General features: G+C 42.1%; 1 pseudogene; it reads right to left on the bottom strand.

The window, feature by feature from the left end:
* Positions 1–20,745, bottom strand: part of LOC109215736 — a 78,842-nt pseudogene that overhangs the window by 53,473 nt on the left and 4,624 nt on the right.

Below are 20,745 nucleotides of genomic sequence, written 5' to 3' on the forward strand. Positions count from 1 at the left end.
GCATAGGTCCGATAACACAACATAGCTGAAATTTCACAATCCATCTAGTCCATAAACCATAGAACCGCATTGCACTTTCCGAAATCATACACAAGATCAGAACCTCACATCTATACTCAGAATAAGCCCGAACCAGCTGTAATAACCCATACCTGCAACCTCAGGTGCAATCATATGATATACTACATAACCCAAACACTCGAAACGATAACTTCTATTCACAGCAGTTGCCCACAACACCCGAATACCACCAGTTGATCCAATAAGAAAATGCCGCAATACTACCGAAGTATCATCAATTTAATCACATTACCCTTTTTCTGAGACATATACTCTCGTCAAATCGCTTCAATTAGCAGCACCATTTCAACCATGGTAGAAATCAACAAGAACTCTCTCAATTCCGTTTGCATAAACTAAACTGCCAGGACGGAATCCTTCTAACTCGACCAAGCTAAGCATGCCATCAAAACCCAAGAGCATTGCTGCAAAATACTTGTAAGGGCTCATTACCTCGAACACATACGAAGAATTAGTCATATCTTTACCATACCGATTCGGTCTACTATCAAGCTATTCCATCTATCTAATTTCCCTTCTGATTCATCATCAACTTGATTTTCCCCCTTGCTGTAGCACCAGAGTTCCTCAACCCAGGCTCACTACACGAGACCCAAGCACAAGACCACACCGTCTAAGACCCATAAGCCACTGAATCCTCTCTCAAATATTCCCAGAAATACCACATTCCAAAATACTTCACTCTGAAGAACTTCCTGCGAATCTAAATCCGTTACCTTTACTTTCCAGATACTAATACATAGAATCCCATAATTAACATAAAATACCACAAGTCTTGACCTTTTCCAATGAAAACACAGTCTCTAACCACATACACGACCTTAAGACACCTGATTGTTACATGTGGAATCTTGAACACATTAAAATCATTCTCGAGAGTCATTTACTTCTTATTCAAACTGCAATTCACCTGATCAAACGAACATAACCACCCGTGCCTCATTAGCACTCTGACACCGCAGGATATGACCTCATCCCGATACAAACAAACATCTTCATGCTCCATGCACCGAGCATTCTATACCAACAACAGCTTAAGACGTCCTGTGATTCTCACACATCTACGAAGCACCATATAACCTTTGTCAAAATTTTGCTTCACTCGTGCCATCCTTGGCTCAATTTTCGCAACCAGAACTGATTCGCCAGCATGCCTCAAACCGGAAATAACATAGCACATAACCGTACAATTATCTAGTCAATAGCAAACTCCCCAACTTGGCTCGAAGCCATAGATCAAAACACTCCCAACAACTCATAACGCACATACTCTATTGCTGCCTTAATACCATAGTGAGATTAAACTCAATCCTTCATAAGCTTGTGGAAACACAAATCATCTAGAAATCTTCTGCAAATCTCGCATTCACTCACACAACAGTTAAGCCCACTCTCTAGGCGATCCAATTTAGATGTCAACACCTTTTCTTCACTTGTAAATGAGATCTTCTAATAGATAACATAAGGATCACACAACTTTAGAACACTCCGCAGGAGATGACCCACCTGCTTTGCCTCCAACTACCATTTCCGTATACCTTCCACCATCATAAGCTGTACGCAGTCGCTTAGTCTTCCTGAGTCTGAACTCATACCGCAACATAAAATTTTTACTTCACTCTCAACTGGAAACATGAAAAGGTTTTTCACGCTCCCATAACTCGAGCTATACCTCGAATCGCAATGGAATTCAAACACCTAATAGTTCTTCTATCATCCAGTAGGCCTTCCTCATCACCTCCAAGTCACATAGATGCACCTTGCAGCACTAACATACTCACCACGTAGCTAACCAGCCGTCACTCCCACTAATAGGGGCAATGCCGAACATATAAGTTCAAAACACTTGCTCACACAATCAACACCTCGGTGCTCAAGCCATAGGAAAAGATCCGGCCTCAAGTCCTCCAGACTGGCCCAACATAAACTCACAGAGATTACATCTCGCCCCTCGATCGGGGAATCACAAGCCATCAAGGCACATCTGATACTGAGCGCTCATGCGCGCGTACGAACACAGGAATGATCAAGAGGTTCTTTTCAAGCTGAATCAAGGACGCACGATAAGAATTCAAGAGTGTGAAGTTTTCCTAAAGGTTCTGCAGCCTCTCGAGGATAAATACAGACGTCTCCGTACCGATCCACGAGACTCTACTAAACTGGCTCATGACTCGCGAGACCAAGTAACCTAGGCTCTGATACCAACTTGTCACGATCCAACCCCGGTCGTGATGGCGCCCAACACACTGCTAGGCAAGCCCGACCATTTAGACAACCTTGACCGATTAATCACAGAGGATAAATAAATATTCACAACTAAAATACCAAATTAAATGCAGAATTTCTGAAATAATTTCTAACATTCGAAACCCCAAAATAAAAATACTAATCAGCCCACAGAATCTGGTGTCACGAACATGAGCCTCTAATACAGAATATTCACCTATCACAAGTCTATCTAGGAAAAATGCGAACAAAAGGATAAAGATAGATGGGAGAGATCAAGGTTGTGAACACCATGCAGCTACCTCGATACTCCCGGATACTGCTGCTCAGCTAAACAAATCCTCACTCACCCTGTGGTGTACCTGGATCTGCACACAAGGTGCAGGGAGTATTGTGAGTACTTCCAACCCAGAAAGTAATAAATATAAATAATGTCTGAGGATAGTAAATCCCAAATAAACACAAGGTAAAGCTATAAATACAGTAAAACAGCAAAGACAATTATGATAATACCACAACACATAAAGAATAAATGACAATTAAAATATGCAATGCAACACATAAACCGGTACTCTCCAGTACCCCGCTGCGGCGTGCAGCCCGCTCCATTTATTTAACGTCGACGGCGCTCACTGGGGGTGTGCAGACTCCGGGAGGGGCCCCTTACGGCCCAAGCACAATAATAAGCCATATCGTGGCATCGAACAGGCCCTCGGCCTCATATTAATATCGATGTCATACCACTGCGGCGTACAGTCCGATCTTATACTCAGTCCAAAATCACATAAGCCTTTCGGCACAATAATATAAAAATATTCAGCCCAAACTTCATTTAAAAATATTACTTTAGTTTCTAGTTTTAGAAAAATGGCCGAAAAACAGTGTTAAATACCAGGACTGAGTTCAATATCTAGAAATATGGTAAGAAACCAGTAAAAATAATCCCTGAAGGATTCAAGTAGTTGGCACGAAGCCCAATTATGACAATTAATCCATTTTTATAAGGATATCACAAAACTACAATCAATTAGGTAGTAATTTTATTAAGCGGGACGGACCAAGTCACAATCCCCGACGGTGCTCTACCCCACGCCCGTTATCCGGCGTGCAAGTCACCTCACATAGCACTACATTATGCAAATTCGGGGTTTCAAACCCTCAACACAACATTTACATTTATTACTAACCTCAAGCTGGCCAAAGTCCTAGCTTGCTATGCCTTTGCCTTTCGAATTAACCTTCTCGCGCGTCGAATCTGACAAAAACCACAATGAATACGTCACAATATGCTAATAGGACAATACCCAATCGAAAATAATAAAAAATAGATAAATTCCCGAAATTAGCAAAAACCCGAGCCCTGGGCCCACTTCTCGAAAATCAGAAAATTTACCATCAATGGATTCCTTATCTCGCCACGAGTCTATACATACCAAAAACTCTCAATTCGGACCACAATTGGCCCCTCAAATTCCAATTTAAAATCTTAAAATCCCAAGCCCCAATTTCTTTCAATTTAGCTAAATTCTCAAGAATTTCAAGGATAATTCCACAATATAATCGTGTTTTTAACTCAGAAAACTTACCTCCAGTCAAATCTCCATCGAGTCTCCCTTCAAATGCTCCCAAGTAGCTCCCAAAATGCTCAAAAATGGTGAAAAATGGGTTTGGGTTCGCGGATGAAATGTTATTTTATACCCTTCTGCCCAGACCTCATTTCCGCTTCTGCGATACTTTTACCGCTTCTGCGGTCACCGCTCGGTACTTCTCCCGCTTCTGCGGAATTACACTGCTGCGCTCAGGTCCGCTTCTGCGGTCCATATCCGCTTCTGCGGGCGCCGCATATGCGGACCACCATCCGCTTCTGCGGATGTCCTCCCAAGACCAAGAATTCGCACCTGCGACTCCCTCACCGCATCTGTGGAGCCGCTTCTGCGGCCCTTTTTCCGCAGATGCGGAAATACCAGATATCAGCAAACCAGCTAACTCACAAATCCAAAATCCATCCCGCTGGCCATCCGAAATCACCCCGAGACCCCCGGGACCTCAACCAACAGCACCAACACATCCTAAAACCTCATTCAAACTTGTTCCAATCACCAAAACACCTCAAACAACACCAAAACCATCAATTCACATCGAATTCAAGCCTAAGTTTCCCAAAAACTTCCGAAACACGCATTTGATCAAAAACCCAACCAAACGACGTCCGAGTGACCTGAAATTTTATGCACACATCCCAAATCACATAACGAAGCTACCTCAACTCTCGGAATTCCATTCCGACCCTCGGATCAAAATCTCACCGATCAACCGGAATTCGCCAAAATACTAATTTCGACAATTCAAGCCTAATTCTACACCGGACCTCCAAAATTACTTCCGATCACACTCCTAAGTCACAAATCATCCCCCGAAGCTAACCGAATCATCGGAAATTCATATCCGAGCCCTCTAACAAATAAGTCAACGTCCGGTTGACTTTTCCAAAGCAAACCTTCCTTAAAGAGACTAAGTGTCTCATTTCCTTCTAGAACCAATCCAAATCAGTTTATTCACACCAAACACTGATAATGAAGCATAAAGAAATAGAAAATGGGGAAAACGGGGCGGTAACATACGTGACGACGGGTCGGGTCATCACAAGAGTAGTATTATTATCGGAACATTTCAGAAGATTAATACCTTTCATTATTTTCCTTAATAGGAAGAATTTATAGCCAAACAAATGCCATGACAGGTTTAAGACCATAAGTTTCAAAAGTTTACGGCCACACAATTGTTATGATTTATTTAAGACTACATATCCTCTTTATTAAAGTTTATGTCAAATTGTCACGACCCGGATTTCCCGCCCTCGGGAGTCGTGATGGCGCCTACTCGTAGAAGCTAGGCAAGCCAAAATTAGTTCTTTTCCTTTAGTAAACAATCCTTTTCGCAATACTTCGACGATAATATTTAAACAATGAAAAATCAACAATAACAGGCGGAAGTCTTAAAATTAAATAGCTAAGCAAGATACTGAATTCCAACATAATCTCTACCTCGGATCTGGAGTCACATACTCACGAACATCTAAGAAATACTAAATACAAGGTCTGAAAGAAACATAAATCTGTTTATCCCGAATACAAAGAGGTGACAGTTTAATGTAAGGATAGAAGGGAGACGCCGGGCCTGCGGACGCCTGCAAGGCTACCTCGGGTCTCTCCGGACTGAAAGTATGCTCCCGAACTAAAGCTGCTGCTGCTCGTAAGCTGGACCTGTGCAAAAATGCACAGAGTGTAGCATCAGCACAACCGACCCCATATGCTGGTAAGTGTGTAGCCTAACCTCGACGAAGTAGTGACGAGGCTAGACCAGACTACCACATAAACCTGTGCAATTTCATATATATATATATATATATATATATATACAAGTACAACGGAAAAAAATAGCAAGAAAATAACAATTTAAGCTGGGGAAGGGAGCATGCTTTAGGGGTGACAGATAGAAGCAAAATATCAGGAATAATGGTACGTACATCTACAATGTAACTTCTATCAATAATGAAAAGATAAGGCAACTGTCATATTCAACTCATCTTGTTACAGGCGTGCAACCCGATCCCATTTCTCAATATCTCGTGGTAGGCGTACCACCCGCTCCCATTTCAGTATCACTCGTGGTAGGCGTACCACCCGCTCCCATTTCAGTATATCATTTGTGGTAGGCATACCACTTGCTCCCATTTCAATATCATTCGTGGTAGGCGTACCACCCGCTCCCATTTCAATATCATTTGTGGTAGGCGTACCACCCGTTCCCTTTACATTCAACACAATACACAATACACAATACAAATACCGGCAAGGGAACTAAAACAACAAGTCAAACATCTCGACAAGGGAGAGTCAGCTATAACTAATCCTATTCAATTTCTTCCTGGCACAACTAATATCAATATTTAATCACAATGTTCATAGAAGCAAAAAGGATACACAATTATCAAGTTAAGACTCACGGTCATGCTTGACACCGACGCATGGATACTCGTCACCATGCCCATACATCGTATTCAACACAAACAAGTAGCAAATATGGCTCAACTTCTAATCCCTCAAGCTAGGGTTAAACCAAACACTTACCTCAACTTCCACGGCCAAATCAGTCCACAACAACCGCTTTCCCTCTCGAATTCGGCTCCAACTCAATCAAATCTATACAATAACGACATAATAATATCAATATAAGCTAAACAAATCAAACCCAATGCCTAAATATAGATTCCTAAGCTTTCTTCCCAAATTCCAAAAATCGACCACGGGCCCGCTTGGTCAAAACATGAGGTTCGTACCAAATTCATATCACCCATTCTCCTACGAGGCCGAATATACAATTTGCTTTCAAATTCGACCCCAAAACGAGGTCTAAATCAAGAAAAAATTGAAAAGCCCTAACTCTACCCACTTTCCCCCAATTTCAACCCTAGATTGCATGATTTAAGCCTTGGAGTTTGATTAATAATAATGGAAATTGAAGAAAACAAGTTGGAATTTACTAACCCAAGTGGTCTTGAAGAAAGGAGGCTTCAATGGACGTCTAAGTGCTTGGAGAAGAAAGGAGTTCGTGTATTTTTGAAGGAAACCCGTAGCTACTGTTTCTGAAAATTAACATTTAACTGGGCAAAATTTGCCCTTCGCGTTCGCGGGAAGGCAGCCGCGTTCGCGAAGGGTTGACCTAAATGAACATCGCGTTCGCGATTGGGGAGGACGCGAACGCGAAGAGAAAAAGGCTGTGGTCCAGGATTTAGGTCTATGCGAACGCGTGAAGGCCCACGCGAACGCGATGAAGAAGGCTGCAAGGCTACGCGTTCGCGAACCTGTGAATGCGAACACGAAGAGGAAATTACTGGGGTCCCAAGCATGGCTCACGCGAACGCGTGAAAAGATACGCGATCGCGAAGGAAGAAAATCAAAGGCATCGCGAACGCGAGGATAGTGACGCGAACGCGAAGGGGGAAGGACTCAGAGCTATGCGAACGCGGGTGATGCTCCGCGATCGCGAAGAAGGTTTTTCTGCAACAGCTGGAGCTTATTTTTCTGCAACTTTTCTAAGTTCAAAACCACCCCGAACACCTCCGAAAACACTCCCGAGCCCTCGGGGCTCCTAACCAATCATACACACTAACTCAACCACACCCTACGAACTTAACCGTGCGATCAATCGCCAAAATAACATCAAGAACGAGGAATCAAACCTCAAAATCACTAGTTTTTCTTCAAACTTCATAAACTTTCTAAATTTAGAATTTCAAGTCCGGAACACGTCAAATGACGTCCAATTTCAACCAAATTTCACAGAAAGTGCTTAAACCATATATAAGACTTGTACCGGGCGCCGGAACCAAAATACGGGCCCGATACCAACACGTTCTAACCAATTTTCATTTCAAATTTCCTTAACAATTTCAGAACAACAATTTCTTTTAAAAATTCATTTCTCGGGCTCGGGACCTTGGATTTCGATTCCGGGCATACGCCCGAGTCCCATATTTTTCTACGGACCCTCCGGGATCGTCAAATCACGGGTCCGGGTCCGTTTACCCAAAAAGTTGACCAAAGTCAACTTTACTCATTTTAATACCAATTTTTTTGCATTTTTCACTGAATTTCACATACAAGCTTTCCGGTTACTCGCCCGGACTGCGCACGCAAATCGAGGCAACTAAAAATGAGGTTTTCAAGGCCTCGGAAGCACGGAAAGAGAGAGAAAACAAGTGATGACCCTTTGGGTCGTCACATTCTCCACCTCTAAAACAACCGTTCGTCCTCGAACGGACAGAAGAAAGAAGTACCTGAGTCGGGAAATTGATGAGGATAACGGCTCCGCATATCGGACTCGGACTCCCAGATCGATGCCTCAGGGGGCTGACCTCTCCACTGAACACGAACAGAGGGAAAACTCTTGGATCTCAACTAACCAACCTACCGGTCTAGAATAGCTACCGGCTCCTCCTCATAAGATAAATCCTTGTCCAACTGGACAGTGCTAAAATCTAACACGTGGGCTGGATCGCCGTGATACCTCCGAAGCATGGATACATGAAAAACTAGGTGCACGGCTGATAAGCTAGGCAGCAATGCAAGTCTGTAAGCCACCTCATTGGTCTCCACAATACCCATAGTCCGAAGAACCTCATGGCAGCTATATAAGAAATCCTGGGGGTCCTCTGAAGAAGCACCGCTGAATGTGGTGGTGAAGAGCTTGGTGAACCTATCCAGCCTCCACAAAGCGTCTGCGGACATAGCCGCTCCATCGCCGGTCTGAGTCACTATACCCGGCTGGACTGCCACAGCTGGTTGAACCACTGGAACCTGAGCCTGGGGAGCTACCTGCTCCGGAGTACGTGTAGCAGGAGTCTGAACTCCTCCTCTAGCCTGGGAAGTGGCTGGTGCTACTGGAAGCAAACCCGCTCGAGTGACGCTCTCCATAGGGCCTACCAATCTGACCAAAGCGTCCTGAAGAACTGGGGTGGCTATAAACCCTTCTGGGACTTGAGCTGGGCCCACCGGAGCTGCTGGAGCTGGAAGCTCCTCGTCATAATCAATCTGAGGCTCCGCCTTTGGGGCTGCTGCTCGGGGCTGAGCTCTGCCCCTGCCTCGGCCTCTGGCACGGCCTTGGCCTCGCCCTTTGCCCCTCGTAGGAGCTGCTGCTGGGGGCTCGGGCTGCTGCGCGGTAGAAGAGGAAGCACGTGTTCTCGCTATCTGCGAAAGAATAGAGTAGAGAGACAATCGGTATTGAGAAACAGAATCGCACGACAAGAAAGAACAAAAGTGAAATTTTCCTAACTCTGTAGCCTCTGGGGGATAAATACAGACGTCTCCGTACCGATCCCTCAAACTCTACCGAGCTTGTCTGTGAGTTGTGAGACCTATGTAACCTAGTGCTCTGATACCAACTTGTCACGACCCGGATTTCCCACCCTCGGGAGTCGTGATGGCGCCTACTATTAGGAGCTAGGCAAGCCAATTATTTATCACCTCTTTTAGCAAACCTCGACATTATTAAAAGCAATGAAACATTTAATAGAACAGCGGAAGTCTTAAATATAAATAAACTGAAAGCAATGCGGAAGTTCAATACAACTCTACCCAAGAACTGGAGTCACAAACTCACGAACGTCTAGAGAATGCTAAATACAATGTCTGAATAAAAACATAGTTTTGTTTGTTCCGGTACAAAGGATAACAAACTAAAGTAAAGATAGAAGAAACTCCAGACCTGCAGACGTCAGCAAGGCTACCTCGGTGTCTTTGGACTGAAGTCAGCTCCCAAATCTACTATTGCTGTCCAAAAGCTGCTCCGGCACCGTGATCTGTGCAAAAAGATGCACAGAGTGTAGCATCAGCACAACCGACCCCATGTGCTGGTAAGTGCCTGGCCTAACCCCGGCGAAGTAGTGACTAGGCTAGATCGGACTACCAAACAAACCTGTGCAGTTCAATATATATGTATGCAATATAAAGGTATACAGAAATCAACCAGTCAAGAGGGAGGGGAGCATGCTGTAGGGGCTATAACAGTTCAGGTATAAAATTAATAAATAAGGAATGAAACAGTACAACTACAATATCAACGAGAGTAGGAAATCAACAGTTGCACGCCACCATCCTTCGTGCTTTTGCTCTCGTTCTCACTAAAACAATCATATAAAGTGCACGACATCACCCTTCGTGCTTTACCTCACAAAATGATGGCACGAAATGATCCTTCGTGCATAACACTCATATCATGGCACGGAATGTTCCTTCATGCATTAGTAAACATATCATGGCACGGAATGTTCCTTCGTGCATTAGTATTCATATCATGGCACGGAATGTTCCTTCGTGCATTAGTTTCACATCACAATCGTGCACGGCATCACCCTTCGTGCTTTATCATTCGTCCTCACCCAAACAACAATCACAAACAATAGGGCGAGGGAATAGAAAAACAAAATAGGAATCCCGGCAAGGGAACAATAACAACAATTCCAATATCCCGGCAAGGGAGAAAAGTCTACCAAGCATCAAAACATCCCAGCAAGGGAATAACCAATAACTCATTAGCTTTCTTTCATTTCTTACTTCACATCTCACTTTATCACTTGAGCCAATGCTCCCAAGAATTTTATAATCTCAGATACCTTTTCAATTCGTATCACAACCAAGCCAAAACACCACAAAAATCAAATGATTATAATGTTTTTCACATGTTCTTTACAATATATAGAAACACCTCAATTAACATGGAATTCACAACAAAATCATGATAATCACCCTTTAAGGACTCACGGTCATGCTAGACACCAATGTATAGATACTCGTCACCATGCCTATACATCGTACTCGATCAATTAGCAAATAGCAAACAAGACTCAACTCCTATTCCCTCAAGCTAGGGTTAAACCAAACACTTACCTCAGCTTCCACAGCTAAATCAATCCACAACGACCGCCTTCCCTCTCGAATTCGGCTCCAACTCAATCAAATCTATGAAATAACGACTTTACAACATTAATATAAGCTAAACAAATCAAACCTAATGCCTAAATATAGTTTTCTAAGCTTTCTTCCCAAAATTCCAAAAAATCGACCCCGGGCCCGCTTGGTCAAAACCCGAGGTTCGAACCAATTTCATATCACCCATTCCCCCACGAGCCCGAATATACAATTTGTTTTCAAATCCGACCCCAAAACGAGGTCTAAATCAAAGAAAATTGAAAAACCCTAATTCTACCCAGTTCCCCCAATTTCCACCCTAATCTATGTGATTTAAGCTTAAAAATTCACTAATTAATGAAAGAAAATGAAGGAAATGAGTGGGGATTTACTAACCCAATTGGTCTTGAAGAAGGGGGCTTCAATGGACTCCTAGAGCTTGGGGAAGAAGAGAGCTCGTGTGAATTTTTGAACTAATCCCGAATGTACTGTTTCTGAAACGTTAAAAAAAAAAACTGGGCGAAATTGCCCTTCGCGTTCGCGAGAAAGGGATCGTGTTCGCGAAGGGTGAACAGGAATAGGCATCGAGAACGTGGAAGGGTTACCGCGAATGCATAGAAGAGAAAGGCAGGGGTCCTGGGTCTGGCCTACTCGAACGCGTGAGAGGACACGCAAACGCGAAGAAGGGGAAGCCTAAGGGAACGCGAACCCGAGCTGAAGGCCGCGAACGCGAAGAAGGAAAACACTGTTCACCTGCTGCAATTTTTCTGAAATTTTCTTAAGTTCAAAACCACCCCGAACACCTCCGAAAACACTCCCGAGCCCTCGGGGCTCCTAACCAAACACGTACACTAACTCAACAACATCCTACGAACTTAACCGTGCGATCAAATTGCCAAAATAACCTCAAAAACAATGAATTAAACCTNCTAACTTCATAAACTATCATTTTTAGAGATTTAGGTCCGAAACACGTCAAATGACGTCCGATTTCAACCAAATTTCACAGAAAGCGCTTAAACCACATATAAGACCTGTACCGGGCGCCGACACCAAAATACGGGCCCGATATCAACACGTTATAATCCATTTTCATTTCAAATTTGTTTAAAAATTTCAGAAAAATAATTTCTTTCAAAATTTCATTCTCGGGCTCGGGATCTCGGATTTCGATTCCGAGCATACGCCCGAGTCCCATATTTTTCTACGGACCCTCCGGACCGTCCAATCACGGGTCCGGGTCCGTTTACCCAAAATATTGACCAAAGTCAACTTTAATCATATTAATACCAAAATTCATCATTTTTCACACAGAATTTATATTTAAGCTTTCTGGCTACGCGGCCGGACTGTGCACGCAAATCGAGGCGACTAAAAATGAGGTTTTCAAGGCCTCGAAAGCACAGAATGAATGAGAAAACAGGTGATGACCCTTTGGGTCGTCACAACCATTTTATGCCGCCGGTGACCAAAACAAAAAAGAAAGAGAATGAAATAACCAAAAAAAAAATTTAGAATAATAAGAAATCAGAAAAAAGTATAAGAAGAAGAAAGAATAAAAACAGTACTAAAAATACATGTGGGGGCGCGTGTAGCTCACCACTTGCCAAGAGTTTGGTTGTCAGCGTTAAGGGTGCAAATAATTACATTTAAAATAAGTTTAGGGGGGTAATAGGTTTCCCGCAAAGAAAAAGTGTGTAGTTGAAAATCTGGGTATAGGTCAGGGGGGGTACTTATACATTTTCCCAAAAAAAAAAAATTAATTTGTATCCACTTTTTAAACAATTTCAGGCCTCTTTCTCCTCTTTCGTTTTCTTCTTCTTCTCTTCTCCTCCTTCTTCAGCTCTTTTAATGTTTTTGCACACCTTCAAGAAGATTTTTAATAGAATATATTTCTCTTTAATATCTCACTTAGTTAACTCTACAATAATTCAAATAGTACATGTAAGTTTGAGAAAAAATAACAATAAGTGCTCCTTGTTTTTATTTTAAATGTCAAGTATTTTGAAACGAGTTTAGTTTGCGAAATGGAAAAATATAAAGATTAGGTGTTATTATTGATTTTGATTGTGATCTAATCCAAATAGAATGTTATGTGGTGTTGCAGAGGATGAAGCAAGTAGTTCGCCACGCAAGCAAATTGAATGAAGCAATATCATCAACAAGAGGAGTACGACGGGAAGTTCAAGTTAACTGCTTGGAATATTACCCAGAAGGACCTAAGCACCGAAGTGCATCCTCTAGGAGCTGAAGTTCAACAAATACTAAACAAATTTCAGCTCCTAAAATCCCGAAGTTCAGTAGATACTAAACAAACTTGCTTCAGCTCCTAAAATGTTGAAGTTCAGCAGATACTAAACAAACTTCAGCTCCTAGAATGCTGAAGTTTAGTAATAACAAAACAAAAACTTCAGCCAAAACATGCTGTAGTTCTATTGAACTGAAGTTTCCATTATACTATGAACTGAAGTTTGCATGATTGCCTTTGCAAGTCAGGGAAAGGCAAAAATATCTGAAGTTTTGCAAAAATATCTGATAAGGCTACACTTCAGGCAAATTATTCTGAAGTTCAAACTTCAGACATAAATGTTTACTACTTCAGGCCTGTATGTCTGAAGTTACCCGAAAAGTGGGTACGCCGGCAAATTTTTTTTGCAAAGCGGGTATAAATTAAATGGTGACCCAAAAACTGGGTATAGATGCAAATCCCCCTACTCCTCTGATGTTTAGACTAGGCATTCGACTATCAATTTTGACAAGAAAAATGAAGAAGAATTGATTCTATTTTACTACTGTAACAACAAATTTGATGCCTGAAAAAATGAAATAAATTGTAATTCTAGTATTTAATTCAAGTAAAATGAGTGTTAGAATCTCTCGAAATTTCTTTACGTCTAGAGAAAGTATCATTTGAATTTTCTCTTTCTCTTCAACTCTTAACTCAAGGGCTTGATCGCTCATTCTTGAGTTTGATTGATTTGTATTTTAATTCAACGATTTGAAGCTTGATCTTGAATTCGAGTTCAAACTTAGTGGGCGTTTGGACATAAGAATTGTGAAATTCTGAAAAAAATGCAAATATTTTAAAGTAAAAATGGTACATGAATATTAGAGTTAAAAAAACACACCTCTAATTGTACCCAATTTCGTGGGCGTTTGGACATAAGAATTGTAAAATTCCAAAAAAAAAAGTAATTTTTTTCAAGTGAAAGTGGTCTTTAAAATTATAGTTGTGTTTGGACATGAATAATATTTCTGTTTTTTTTTTAAGTTTTGTGAGTGATTTGAGTGAATTTTGAAAACATCTTTTTTGGAGTTTTTCGAATTTTTGAAAAAATCAAACATTCATCTTCAAGTAAAAATTGGAAATTTTATTGCCAAACATTAATTTCGAAAAAAAAATGAAAATTTTTCGAAAAAGTGATTTCATAAAATTTTTTGAAATAGTTGAACTTACTTATTCATTATCCCTCTGTGTTGGATTTACTTTAATCCGTTTCTGTAACAATAGTTTGTCTAGATTTCATAAAAATTCCTGAATAAGAAAACAGATAACATGATTTTTTATTTTTTTTGAGATGAAGAAAAAAGATAGCTTGAATTATGATGCTTTTACTTATTTAATGGACTTAAGAATAGATGAAATTGGACATGAATAACAATATAACTGTGACTCCTTTAACAATATTTCAATTTTTCATGTTTGTTTGATGAGAACCGAAGTCCTTCACCACACACGGACAAAAACACATATATCAAATTATAATTGCAAGTCAAATTATTAGATCAGCGGAGTGCTCCACGTTTTGGCTACTGTTTCAAAAGCTTATTCCATGTACTCATGAAGGGTACAAGTTGAATAAAAGGTTTGGCCTTTTTTCTTTTCTAATTCAGATCTCTTCGCAAAAGATCACTTTTGTGTAGCCATCACTTGGCTCTTTTGCAGACAAAAGCTAAGAATCAACTATATTAGATTGAAGGAACTGAAACAACAGATCAGCTTCAATCTGGAGATAGCCAATATTACCTCATAACATACCCAACCAACAGAAATAATAACCGCCACAGCAGATGCATTTGTGAACTTCCGGTATATGTCTAACTTGGCCAACAACCTTCTAGCCTGTCAATTCACAACATCAGCCAATTAGCTACCATTACTTGGTAGTAGATAGTAATGATGGTCAAGAAAATAAAGTCGTGTAATGATTAAACACTCAACCCAAATTCCTCAAGAAAAAAGAAAAGGTAAATTCGTCCTCTATTGCACGAACCAGATTAAGTGCTCCTTCCTTTGCAGAGAGGTAGAAGTCCCATCTTAACCATATCTAAATAGATATACAAACGAATGTTTATAAATAAGTGAGTAACTAAGAATCATTTTTCTAATATTAATCAAATAAACTTCAATACCGAAGATAAAATAATCAGCACACCACTTCTTAATAAACATAATGATCTGACCGTGTGAAGAAGCTTCTTCACTTAATGAAAACAACTAAGTGTATATCATGATAGAGAGTGTTGCCTTTGAATGCAGTTAAACTAAATAGTCATAGAAAAGAGAGCTAATAACCAAGCTAACAAAATGCAGCAGCGTTAATCATTGCAACAAATGAGTAACAAAAAGAGAGCTAATTAACATTGTATTACAAATTAACCTAGAATATATGAAGGTGACTTGTATCATCTCTAGATTTCTGGTCATCCACAAATACATGAAGATAATAGGAAATGTGGAATGGGAACCCTTTTATAGACCGAAAATTGATACTAAGTTATAAATAAAAGTATAGGCCAATGTACCTGAAGCTTATTCAACGTTGCAGATAGGGAAGTGAATATCCAAAGGATAAAGAAAGCATCCAAGATGGCCACGGGAAGTACAAAAAATAACGTGGCTTTTCCTGAGAAATCGTTAACAGTACCAACATTTTCTACCGGTTCAAGCACTTTCGATGCCAAAAAGAAAGTTCCTCCTAGCAAAAGGACTTTTGACATAAGGCCACCAAGAGTTGGTCTAACAACACCATATCCCATAGAGACCATCAAGATAATCAAAGTACCAAAAAGCCATCTCAAACATGCCAATGCTATAACGAGAGTAACACAGTTTTGTAAAGCAAGAACTTCTCTCTAGAATCTTGCATACTGCGAAAACCAAAAGATCCCAAATAACACAAACAAAAGAGACATGAACCCATAGAAGTTCATAAGTAGGGCCATCCTACCAGGTAGTTAACCAGTAGGATTTTCCCATATGGTTTTCCCTTCAACAACAACTTCCTGGTCACAGTGCATAAAATATACATTATACATTCCCGTTTTTGTAATATGTATTGTTCTAGGCTGCAGTTTTGCTTCAAGCTCATAAATGCCAAAACGAGGCACCAAATACTTGAGGCCAATGAGGATTATCAGTAGATGGGAGGTAAATTATAATTGTGTACAAACTCCCAATTTTTGTCACGACTCAATTCCCGAACCCGGCCGTGATGGCGCCTTTCGTGAAGACAAGGCTAGCCAGAACAACGCAAACACCTCTTTTTAAATAATTAATTAACATAAACAAATCTAAACATGTTTAAGATAGCCACAAATGCGGGAACAACGATAATAACCAGGGAAAACCATCCCGACACAGCCCAAACCGGGGTGTCACAAGTCATGAGCTACTACAGAGTTTTCTATAAGTCCACAAAGTATGAAATCTAGAGAAAACATAAATGATAGAGGATAGGGGAGACAAGGGGCTGCGGACGTCAACAGCTACCTCGTAACTCCAAATCGCTGCCTGGTCTGGAAGGAATCAGCGCTCAGGTGCGGACTCTGCTATGCCTGAATCTGCACACACGGTGCAGGGAGTAATGTGAGTACTCCGACCTAGTGAGTAATAATGATAAATAATGACTGAAAGCATGAAAACACATAAAGGCACAAAGCAATTCTATATCAGGCAGTAAATCACTTAAAGTAGTAAAGCCGTGAAGAATAAAATGAAATCTCCTTTTTAAAATAGGTAAATCAGGTAAAACAACAAGTAAATAGTGAGTAGTAATCTGCCCCTCGGGCCAGTATCAATCGCTCAGAACAGTATCAGTCCCTCGGGCTCAGAATCAGTCACTCAACATAATATCAGTCCCTCGAGCTCACTCTCAGATCATATGGGTACCCGCGCTCACTATGGGTGTGCAGACTCCGGAGGAGCCCCTTACGGCACAAGCGCTATATCAAGCCACCTCGTGGCATCATCACTCGGCACTCGGCCTCACATCACTCGGCCTCCCATCACTCAAGCCACCTCGTGGCATATAAAGTATCTTATATCACTAAGCATATCCTCACATATGGCCCTCGGCCTCACTCAGTCCAGAAATCATCATAAGCCTCTCGGGCATCGGTAAAACAGTAGTGCTCAGCCCAAACAACATTGGAAATATCATTTAAATCTCAAAATTCAATTAAAAGTGGTTGAGTTTGTAAAACAGTATTAATCAATAGGACTGAGTTCAAGTAATATATCAAAATAGTGAGGAAACAATGATAAAAGTCCACGAAGGATTCAAGTAGTCGGCATGAAGCCCAAATCATGTTGATAACAAACACATCTCAGTCAAATACGCGGTAAAAACATCAATCGGGACGCACCAAGTCACAATCCCCAATAGTAAACAACCCCGCGCTCGTTATTAAGTGCGTGTTTCACCTCAATATAGCACTACGTTGTGCAATCCGGGTTTTCAAACCCTCAGGACATCATTTATTATTATTACTCACCTCAAGCCGGCCAATTCTCTAGCTCGCTATGCCCTTGCCTCGCAAATCAGCCTCCTCGCGCGTCGAATCTGACCAAAACAACAACGAATACGTCACAATAGGCTAAGGGAACATAACCCAATCGAAGAGAATCGAAAAATAGCAAAAATCTCGAAATTGGCAAAACCCGAGCCCCGGGCCCACTTCTCGAAACTCAGAAATTTTCACATCAACGGGTTCCTTATCTCGCCACGAGTCTATACATATCAAGAACTCCCAAATACGAGCTCAAATGGCCCATCAAAATTCAATTTGAAATATCAAAACTCAAACCCTAGTTCTTCACCCTTTTTGTTAAATTTTTCATGAATTTCTAGGTTGATTCTACAATTAAATCATGTTTTTAGATCATAGGACTCACTTCCAATCAATCCCGGTCGAAACCCTCTTCAATTCCCGTCCAAAAGCTCTCAAGGATGCTCAACAATGGTGAAAATTAACTTAGACTCGCGGAACCAAATGATTTAAAAACCCTTCTGCCCAGTCATTACCGCATTTGCGGTCATTTAACCGCTTCTGCGGGATCGCTTCTGCGGTAATTCCTCCGCATTTGCGGAATTCCCTAAATGCCCAATTCCCGCATCCGCGGTCAATAAGTCGCATCTACGACTCTGTAAATGCGGCTCACCTACCGCACCTACGGTTCCAGCTGAACCCCACACTTCCGCTTCTGCGATATCAGCCCCGCTTCTGCGGTGCCGATGATGCAGCCTCTCGTCCGCATCTGCGGAAACAGCTTCCCAGGCAAAACTCGCACCTGCGACCTCCATCCCGCATCTGCGTGACCGCATCTGCGGTCCCTTTTCCGTAGGTGCGGAAATACCAGCAACAATAATCTTCTACAATAACCAAAGTCCAAAACTCATCCCGTTAGCCATCCGAAATCACCCCGAGGCCCCCGGGACCTCAACCAAAAGCACCAACGCATCCTAAAACATCATTCGAACTTGCTCCAATCATCAAAACACCTCAAACAACACCAAAACCATCAAATTACATCGGATTCAAGCCTAAGTTCTTCTAAAACTTTCGAAACACGCATTTGATCAAAAACCCAACCAAAACACCTCCGAATGACCTGAAATTTTGCACACTCATCCCAAATCACCTAATGAAGCTATAGCAACTCTCGGAATCCCATTCCGACCCCCGGATCAAAATCTCACCTATCAACCGGAATTCGACAAAACACTAACTTCGCCAATTCAAGCCTAATTCTGCACCGGACCTCCAAAATCACTTCCGATCACGCTCCTAAGTCACAAATCATCCCCCGAATCTAACCGAATCCCCAGAAATCACATCCGAGCCCTCTAACTCATAATTCAACATCCGGTTGACTTTTCCAAACCAAACCTTCCTTAAAGAGACTAAGTGTCTCATTTCCTACCAAAACATCTCTGAACCAACTCGTTCACATAAGATACGGATAATGAAGCATAAAGAAGCTGAAAATGGGGGAAATGAAGCGGTAACTCATTAGTCGACGGGTTAGGTCGTCACATCCTCCCCAACTAAAACAAACGCTCGTCCTCGAGCGGGTCAAGAAACATACCTGAAGCCTCAAACAGGTGAGGATATTTGCTGCGCATCTCCCGCTCGATCTCCCAGGTAGCCTCCTCCACGGGCCGACCTCTCCACTGTACTTTCACCGAAGCTATATCCTTTTATCTCAATTTCCGAACCTGACGACCCAAAATAGCCACTGGCTCCACATCATAGGTCAAATCATCATCCAACTGGACCGTGCTGAAGTCCAAAACATGAGACGGGTCCCCAACATACTTCCGGAGAATAGAAACATGAAATACCGGATGCACGCCCGACAAGCTGGGTGGCAAGGCAAGCATATAAGCCACCTCCCCAATCCTCCTGAGTACCTCAAAAGGTCCAATAAACCACGGACTCAACTTCCCTTTCTTTCCAAACTGCATAACACCCTTCATGGGCGAAACCTTCAGCAAGACCTTCTCACCAACCATATAAAACACATCTCGAACCTTCCGGTCCGCATAACTCTTCGGACGCGACTATGCTGTACGAAGCTCTCCTGAATCAGTTTCACCTTCTCTAAGGCATCCTGAACCAACTTTGTCCCCAATAGCCTAGCCTCGCCGGGCTCGAACCAACCAACCGGAGATCTACACCGCGTCCCATACAACGCCTCATACAGAGCCATCTGAATGCTCGACTGCTAACTGTTGTTGTAGGCAAACTCTGCAAGCGGCAAAAACTCATCCCAAGAACCTTCAAAATCAATAACACAGGCACGCAACATGTCCTCCAATATCTGAATAGTACGCTCGAACTGCCCGTCCGTCTGAGGATGAAATGCTGTGCTCAACTCCACCTGTGTACCCAACTCTCGCTGAAAAGTCCTCCTGAACTGAGAAGTAAACTAAGTACCTCTATCTGAGATAATAGACACCGGAACACCATGCAATCGAACAATCTACAGGATAAAGATCCCTGCCAACTGCTCCGAAGAATAGGTAGTACATACCGGAATGAAGTGCGCGGACTTGGTCAGCCGATCCACAATCACCCAAATCGAATCGAACTTCTTCAAAGTCTGAGGAAGACCACTCACAAAATCCATAGTGACCCTCTCCAACTTCCACTCGGGAATAATCATCCGCTGAAGTACACCACCCGGTCTCTAATGCTCAAATTTCACCTGCTGACAGTTGAGACACCGAGCCACAAATCCTACAATATCTTTCTTCATTCTTCTCCACCAATAGTGCTGCCTCAAATCCTGATACATCTTCGCGGCACCCGTATGAATGGAATACCGCGAGCTATGGGCCTCCTCCAATATCAACTCCCGAAGCCCATCCACATTGGGCACACAAATCCGGCCCTGCATCCACAACACACCATCCTCACCAATGGTCACATCTCTGGCATCATCATGCTGCACCCTGTCCTTGAGGACAAGCAAATGCGGATCATCATACTGTCGCTCTTTGATGCGGTCATACAAGGAAGACCGAGAAACCACACAAGCCAACACCCGACTAGGCTCCGAAATATCTAGTCTCACCAACCGATTGGCCAAGGCCTGAACATCAACTGCAAAGGGCCTCTCCCCAACTGGAATATACGCCAAACTCCCCATACTCACTGCCTTTCGGCTCAAAGCATCGGCCAC

Source organism: Nicotiana attenuata, unplaced genomic scaffold, assembly GCF_001879085.1.
Source record: "Nicotiana attenuata strain UT unplaced genomic scaffold, NIATTr2, whole genome shotgun sequence".
Taxonomy (NCBI): Eukaryota; Viridiplantae; Streptophyta; class Magnoliopsida; order Solanales; family Solanaceae; genus Nicotiana; species Nicotiana attenuata.